General features: G+C 44.3%; 1 protein-coding gene and 1 non-coding gene across 3 annotated transcripts in view; one reads left to right on the forward strand and one right to left on the reverse strand.

The window, feature by feature from the left end:
- Window positions 1-7,882, reverse strand: part of LOC126000509 (histone-lysine N-methyltransferase PRDM9-like) — a 770,602-nt gene that overhangs the window by 635,810 nt on the left and 126,910 nt on the right. The gene's annotated exons all lie outside the window — the stretch shown is intronic.
- On the forward strand, window positions 5,562-5,775 carry LOC126000537 (small nucleolar RNA U3). Its single transcript, XR_007492787.1, has one exon. It is a non-coding gene; the product is annotated as a small nucleolar RNA U3 (small nucleolar RNA).

Here is a 7,882-nt window from a genome sequence, read left to right on the forward strand (position 1 = left end):
GAAGGAACCTGGTTCGATTCCTAGCACCCCAGGTGGTTCCCAAACCTGCCAGGGGTAATTTCTGAGTGCATCAGCAGGAATAACCCTTGAGTGCTTCTAGGTGTGGCCCAGAAACTAATGAACAATCAACAAATCAATAAATAAATAAAGCTTATAAATGGAATTTTTTTAAATAGAAAATAACACTTTCTAGCACACTTCCAACATATTACTTTGAGGAAAATGAAACAAATAAATATTTAAAACGAAGAAAAGTACATTTTAATCAACAAACTTATCAAAGTTGAGAGAGACAATTGGGGAGCTGGAGAGTGCAGCACACATCTCACACATGAGCACTGCAGGTTCAGGATGAGTCAGCTTCTAAGTAGACAGGAAGCAGCAGAAAAAAACACCCAACTGGAAGAATAAAAGGAGGAAGAAGTGGAAGAGGAAGAAGAGGAGAAAGAAGAGAAGAATGGAGAGATAGCACAGCGGCATTTGCCTTGCAAGCAGCCAATTCAGGACCAAAGGTGGTTGGTTCAAATCCTGGTGTCCCATATGGTCCCTCGTGCCTGCCAGGAGCTATTTCTGAGCAGACAGTTAGGAGTAACCCCTGAGCACCACCTGGTGTGGCCTAAAAACCAAAAGAAAAAGAAAAAAGAAAAAAGAAGAGAAGAAAAAGAAGGAAAAAGAAGGGGAAGTAGACGAGGAAGAAGTACATGAACAGGAGAAAGAAAAAGAAGAGGAAGAAACAGAAGAGGAGGAAGAAGGGAAGAAGAGAAGACCAAGAGAAAGAAAAAGAGGAGAGGTAAAAAAGAAAATGAATTGAAGTTATTTTAAATTTATTTTGTTTTACTTTATTTTTGGTTATTAAGTCACATCCTGCAGTGCTCAGGGGCTACTCATAGCCCTATGCTCTGAAATAGCTCTTGGAAGACTCAGGAGACCATATGGGATGCCGGGATTGGAACCACTGTCCATCTCTACGCAAGACAAACGCCCTGTCTCTGGCTTCTGAGGATTTATTTTTAATTTCATTTTTTCTTTTTTTTTTTTTTTCGGGCCACACCAAATTGATGCTCAGGGTTTACTCCTGGCTAAATGCTCAGAAATTGCCCCTGGCTTGGGGGAACAATATGGGATGCCATGGGATCGAACCGCAGTCCTTCCTTGGCTAGCGCTTGCAAGGCAGACACCTTATCTCTAGCACCACCTCACCGGCCCCTAATTCTTTTCTTATAATATTCTCTTGTTTAAGAACTGTGATTATAAACATGTCTGTAGTTGGGTAAAAAGAGAGAGAGTCTAAAAAGAAGAACAAAGGTGCATTGTCTGAGTACTGTTCAGGCCTGCTCACCTAGGCAGTATGGAATCTACCAAACTTGAGCTCTTTAATAGACCAAGAAGTTATTGAGGTCATCATGTGAGGCCATGTTGGGTGCTAAAAAAATAATAAGTTGGGTTACAGAAAATGATAGATTCTGATGCTAAAATTCTTTTCATTTTTATTTTGATTTGTTTGGAAGCCACATCTACTGGTTCTCAGAGTTTCTTCCTGGCTCTCAGCTCAGAAATCATTCTTGGCAGGCTCAAAGAAGTGAGTGGGATGATGGGGATCAAATTGGGTCAGGTACATATGGGCAAACACCCTCTGATATGCAATCACTCTGTCCCTAAAATTCTTATTTTTTTAAGTTGAAATGAATAAAGCCAGATAAGGTCAACATACACTCACAACTCAGTTCTGTTGCCATGACACAGAAAAAGAGGACGGGGGTGTCACACCTCACTTTTTAGACTACAGGGCAGAGGAAGGTAACTACATAGACTAAAGAGGTAAGGGGCAAAGCCACTCTTCGGTGTTGGAGAGAAGACGACCAGGGTACGAAGGGGTAAAGAGTGGGCAAACTTATTGCCGGGACATGCTCGTGGGACACTCCCCAAAATCCCTTGAGAGCATCTGACTTTCCTCACATCTTCCACAGATGTGGGGTCTATGGTGAAATGAGGGTGGGAAGAAAGATCCCAAGCAGTCAGACATCTGACAAGGCTCTTATTCTGTTCCCAGCACTCAGTATTGTGGTAACAGGCATTCTCTTAATCAAGCACACTGAGACGATCCATGGTGGGCAAACATGGAGGGTTTTTATTTACACTACTTAGTCAGACGAAATAAGTACCCTAGACCAAGATTAGGGTCTAAAAGTCGGTTTTAATAGAACAATACTGCAAGGTCATGATGAATGGACTTCATGCTCAAACTATGGGGGGGGGGTGCATACCTCAAAGAACCTTATCAATATGGCAAGTAAGGTTCATCATAGGCCAGACCAGAGGGGATACATTTCAACCTTCCCATCCACATGCAAAAGCATCTCTCTCTGTTTTTGTTTGTTTGTCTGTTTTGGGGCCACATCTGGTGGTGTTCAGGGGTTATTTTTGTCTCTATGCTCAAAAATCACTCCTGGCAGTTACGGAGGACCTTATGAGATACTGGAGATCAAACCCGGGTCTGTCCCAGGTCACTATGTGCAATGCCAATTCACTACTGTTTTTTGGTTTTTTGTTTTGTTTAGTTTTTGGGCCACACCCGGCGATGCTCAGGGGTTCCTCCTGGCTGTCTGCTCAGAAATAGCTCCTGGCAGGCACGGGGGACCATATGGAACACCGGAATTCGAAACAACCACCTTTGGTCCTGGATGGGCTGCTTGCAAGGCAAACGCCACTGTGCAATCTCTCCGGACCTGCCAATGCACTACTGTTGTGCTATTTCTCCAGCCCCAGCGTCTCGTTTTAAATGAATTAATTTATATGAATACCAGGGTGAAATGGCTGTTCATAATACAATTTGGTACGTTTTTGTTTGTTTTTCACAATTGCAAAGTTGTTCATGACTGAGTTTCAGTCATCCAATTTTCAACACCCTTCTTCAGTGCATGTTACAAATCCAGGAGAACCCCAACAATACAGGCACTACATTTCCAACTCAACAGCTACTCAGGAAAATAGAACATCAACAAAGCATCCCACACCCGTCTCTGACAATGCTCATGGAGAGTTACTTGGAGGAGCTTCCAGGGGTGAAATAGGTCAGATATATGAAATGGGGCAAATGGGTCCCCGTGAACGAGGCAGAGATTATTTGGAAGTGAGATCTGTTTCTCAGGTTGTAAAAGGTGACTTCTTCCAACTCATAATCTTGGAAAATGCCGAAGTGGAGCTTGAGAGTGGGCAAGAGGGAAAATGTCTTGCTCACGGGTGGGCACCGGTGACAGGCAAGTTTCTGAAGAACACAGCCTGTCACGCCTAAGGACCATCCACTCAAGCCATCAATTTTGACTTCCTAGGAGCATTGGCTGCCATCAAATCCCTCGGAACCCAGGATAGCTACATGCGTTCTGTATGTGTTGGCAAGAAGAGCAGGGCCCCAGGCTGGTTCTCCTGGCAGTAGAGAATCAGCCTCTTGTCCTGGGAGACAAACAGACCTGGATGTGTCGTCTCAGGATCCACAGTCACATCCATCTGAAATCTGCTCATTATGTTCTGCAACCAAAGGCATGTGGGAGGAAAGTGCGGGTGAACTTGGGGTGCTGGCAGAAGGTTGGGGGGAGCTCCTTGCTTTTGCACTTGGTCCTAATGCATCTATGCATTCCTGACCCCCTTTAGAAGTGTCGGTCAGCCTTCAGAAAGAGCAGGGTGAGGGTGCTCAGGCTGGTCTTGAGCTGGAGCCCAGCCCAGAAAGCTCTTTCATGCTTCAGATCCCTTTGTGGAAAACAGCCCTCATTACATCCAGTTGGATCTTAGCCAAGGCATCCTACTCTGATCGTAGGATATGCTTTAGTCCCTGGAAATTGTGGCACAACTCCTGCCTTTGACTTTCCGCTGTACCTCTCCATCTTTGTCCCTCCCACACCTGCCTTTAAAGATCATTTCTGCCTCCTCCAGCTGCTTCCCCATCCACCCAGGCAGCTCTTGAATCTCTGCCTTGTGGTGAACATCAGTTCCTGTGATGGCTGTCAGGAAGTGGCCTTGTGGTCAGGGGAGGCATCGCACTGGCCACATAGCAACTCCAGGTCGTTCTCACATAACAGGCTCAGGACATGCTGGTGCCTCTCACATTGGCCTCTGCCCTCTGCTGCTTCTTCTTTCTTTTCCTCCTCCTCCTCCTCCTCCTTGTTTTATTCCACTTCTGTAACATTCAACCTTTTGCTGGGAAGCTGCTGGATCAGGTCAATCATGTACCCCTGCTGTGTGCTCTTCTGGGGGTGCCCGTGATTGCAGGGATGCAAGCACACAGGGCAGGGCAAGATATCCTGCAGGTGCTTCCAGTGCTGAAGCAAGTCTGAGCCACAGCAGTTGTGGCCACATCCCAGGTTCACGGGCTCCTGAAAAAAACCCTGGGCAAGGGACAGTGGACCTCTGCATGAAGCTCAGCCAAGGAGGCCACCAGGGCCATGTCTGTGCCTGGTGCCAGGTGCAGGAGCAGGGTAGAGTCATGCCAGGACATGTGCAGCTGTGGGGATGGGGTGGGGTGGAGCGCTGCAGCTCTGACCTCCTGGTTGGAGGGGAAGCTGCAGTTCGTCCTCTGGTCAGTAGAGAGCACCACTACCAGGAGAGATGAAAACCTAAGGCAATTTTGGGATAGAAATGCAAAATCCAGATTGTGGCTAATCCTATGGCAAAAGCCACTTGTGTCCTAAGGGGAAATATATATATATATGTATATATATAAGTATATATATATATATGAACATCCCTATAAATGACAGTGTGCTACTTATATATTTTACTCTTATTCTGTAAGTAAGGTAAGTTTCCCAAGAAAATACAGCTGCAGTCATTCGGTACAGTATGCTCAATGTGCTCATAAAAAGATACATGGTGAAGTATTCTCTGTTTTGTGTTGTTTTGGAGGCTATATCCAGCAGTGCTCTTGGATTCTCCTGGCTCTGCTCTCCATTCTTGGGGCTCAAGGGACCATAAAGAATTCCTGGAGTCAAACTCAGGGTGGCCACATGAAGGCAAACATCCTACCTGCTATGGTATCACTCCACACCCATATGTTGTTTGAATTATAGTTAGAAATTATATGACTTCCTTCACACGAATGACAGGAGTGGTGGATGGTCTGGTCAGTGGATCTATATGAGGGAAATTGCTTGCAGAAAATTCTGGTAAGGGAGCTAGAGAGATAGCATGGAGGTAGGTCGTTTGCCTTGCATGCAGAAGGATGGTAGTTCAAATTCCGACATCCCATATGATTCCCCTGAGCCTGCCAGGAGCGATTACTGAGAATCGAGCCAGAAATAACCCCTGAGCTCTGCCGGGTGTGAATCAAAACCAAAAAGAAAACAAAAGAAAGTAAAAAGAAAATTCTGATGCATCATGTCATGGACTCCCCAAACAACAAATATATGTTAGAGTCAGGGGAATACAACAGATAGGGCATTTGCCTGCCATGCAGTCAACACACGTTCAATCCCTGGCAGCCCATATGGTTCCCTGAACACTGACACGAGTAATTTCTAAGTGCAGAGCGAGGTTGTATGCTTCAAAAAGCAAAGTAAAACATAATTGCAAAGACTATACTTTCAGGGAACATTTCTACAGTGTGTAACTAGAGAACTTTCTCTGATCATGTAGAGCACTCAAAACCACGAGGAGGAGCCAGAGCTTCCTCTTCTGAGCATGAAGCCGGGTCTAGGTGTCACTACTGCAGCTGCCTTTGGCCATCGATGATCGTTCTTCCTTTCCTCTGGAAGGGGTAGAGGGAGAGGAAGCAGTCTGAGTGGTATTTTAAAAAATGCTTAAAAAACATAATTGCGGGCCCAGAGAGATAGCACAGTGGTTGTTTGCCTTGCAAGCAGCCGATCCAGGACCTACAGTGGTTGGTTCGAATCCCAGTGTCCCATATGGTCCCCCGTGCCTGCCAGGAGCTATTTCTGAGCAGACAGCCAGGAGTAACCCCTGAGCACTGCCAGGTGTGGCCCAAAAACCAAAAAAATAATTACAAGTGTTTGTGTCTCTCATTTTGCTATGATTTTTTAGACTTGCTTATTATTTTACACACTCAAAACAACTTAAAAAAAGTCCTGAAAAGTCCCAGTAGTTCGAACCTGTGTCTAAAATAAAAACCCAAAGTTAGAGACAGAAAGAGAGAAATAAATTTTCTGCACAGAAGCAGGCAGGGAAACTGGGATAATTGATCATGATATTCGGACACTGTTAAAGGGGGTATAGAGAGAAAAAAGAGTAGATAGGGCACTCTTCAAAACTGTCATGGTCACATTTACGGTGTCCCTTGTGTTAAAAATCAGTGCGTGTCAGAGATCTGTGAAATCCTGATCTTAGGTGTATCTATCCCTTTGCAAGGAGACAATCATGGCCCATCACAAACACAATCTTCGAGGTGCCCAGAAGGGCTAGCAACATCCAGAAACAGGCTGTTGAAAATCTCAGGGTTTCCTTCCCTCAATAAACCCAGGATCATTCAATACAGGTTGAGGCTACTTGGGGTCTTATATCTCCTTTCAAACTTTACTAAAAAGAATTCGAGTGATATGTCCCTAAGTTATGGGGTACTTTAAAATCTGGAAGTAAAGACATCAAAATGCACTTTATTTCTCTCAAAATAAATGAAAGTACCCAGGAACAACCGCAGAGATGAGTCAGAGAGTTAGCCCAGATGATAGGACCTTTCTCTTGCAGACAGCCAATGCTGGTACAATGTTCAACATACCATATGATCCCCAGGAAGTTAAAATTAATCTCACAATGCAAAGCAGCCTAGGAAATGCCCCTAGAGAGCTGGCCCAAAGTTCTTGTTTGACGATTTCAAACATGTTTGTGTTCTGTTTTCTTGCCTTAAGTATAAATACAATATTAAACCTCCTTTATTCACTTACATTCAAAACAAGGACAGTTTGTTAAAAAAAAAACTGTGGAAATGTTGAGGTTTTCAGGGAAAAATCTACAGGGTAACAACCCGGAATGACACCAGCACATACTTCAGAGTGTTTTTCGTGCTAGACTCTGGGAAGTTCCAGTGAACTTTACAACATGGAAATAGTGGATGAAAAGATACATTCCAGGGAAAATCTATCTTTCTATAGGCTGGTGCCGAATAATTGAGAAGTACTTTGTTATATGCTTCAATAAATCATGAGTTATAAGTTATCATATAGGCAAGGCACTTGGCTGCATATAGATAACCCAGTAGTGATCTGCTACCATACTATATAGTGCCAATAAAGAGTAGTGATTCTTTGGTGCAGAGATCAGTTGAGCAAAGACCAATGGACCCACAACATTGAAGAATTAATACAAACATATATAAGCCCTATACTCACATCCAGAAAATTCATGTGGAAGTCAGGAGGCATCAGCAGTCCTGCCATCTTCTCACCAAGCACAGTTGCCTCTCCCTCAGGTTTATTAAACACTCAGGATGTGTGATGTCACACTGTTTCAGGGCTATGTCTTCAGGTCTCAGACTGTTCATCCCATATGTCCTGTGATGGTGGACCAGACAGCAGTGAAGGTGACTCTATCCTTGAATTTCTGTGCATAGACAAAATGACCATTTCTGCTGATGTAATGACAGTGGAACACGCCCCTTGGAGACCCCTGGACATTCACTCAGGAAACATCACTTGGATATGGTCCCTGTCATGCCAGGTATAAAAAAATCAATCGGCCACTGATGGAGTCAGATATTGAGCAGAAAAGCACTGTCCCATCCATTGAAGTCATAATAAAGCATCTATCCCTCTATTTGTATCTCTCCCTCTATTTTTATTGAACCTGGACCTTTCCACAGCCACTTCTAGCTAGTGACTTCCTGGCATTGAGTGGGGAGTGACCTCAGACTTAAGTGAGAATAAAGATACTCCCTTTTTCT

This window comes from Suncus etruscus (genome assembly GCF_024139225.1).
Source record: "Suncus etruscus isolate mSunEtr1 chromosome X unlocalized genomic scaffold, mSunEtr1.pri.cur SUPER_X_unloc_1, whole genome shotgun sequence".
NCBI lineage: Eukaryota > Metazoa > Chordata > Mammalia > Eulipotyphla > Soricidae > Suncus > Suncus etruscus.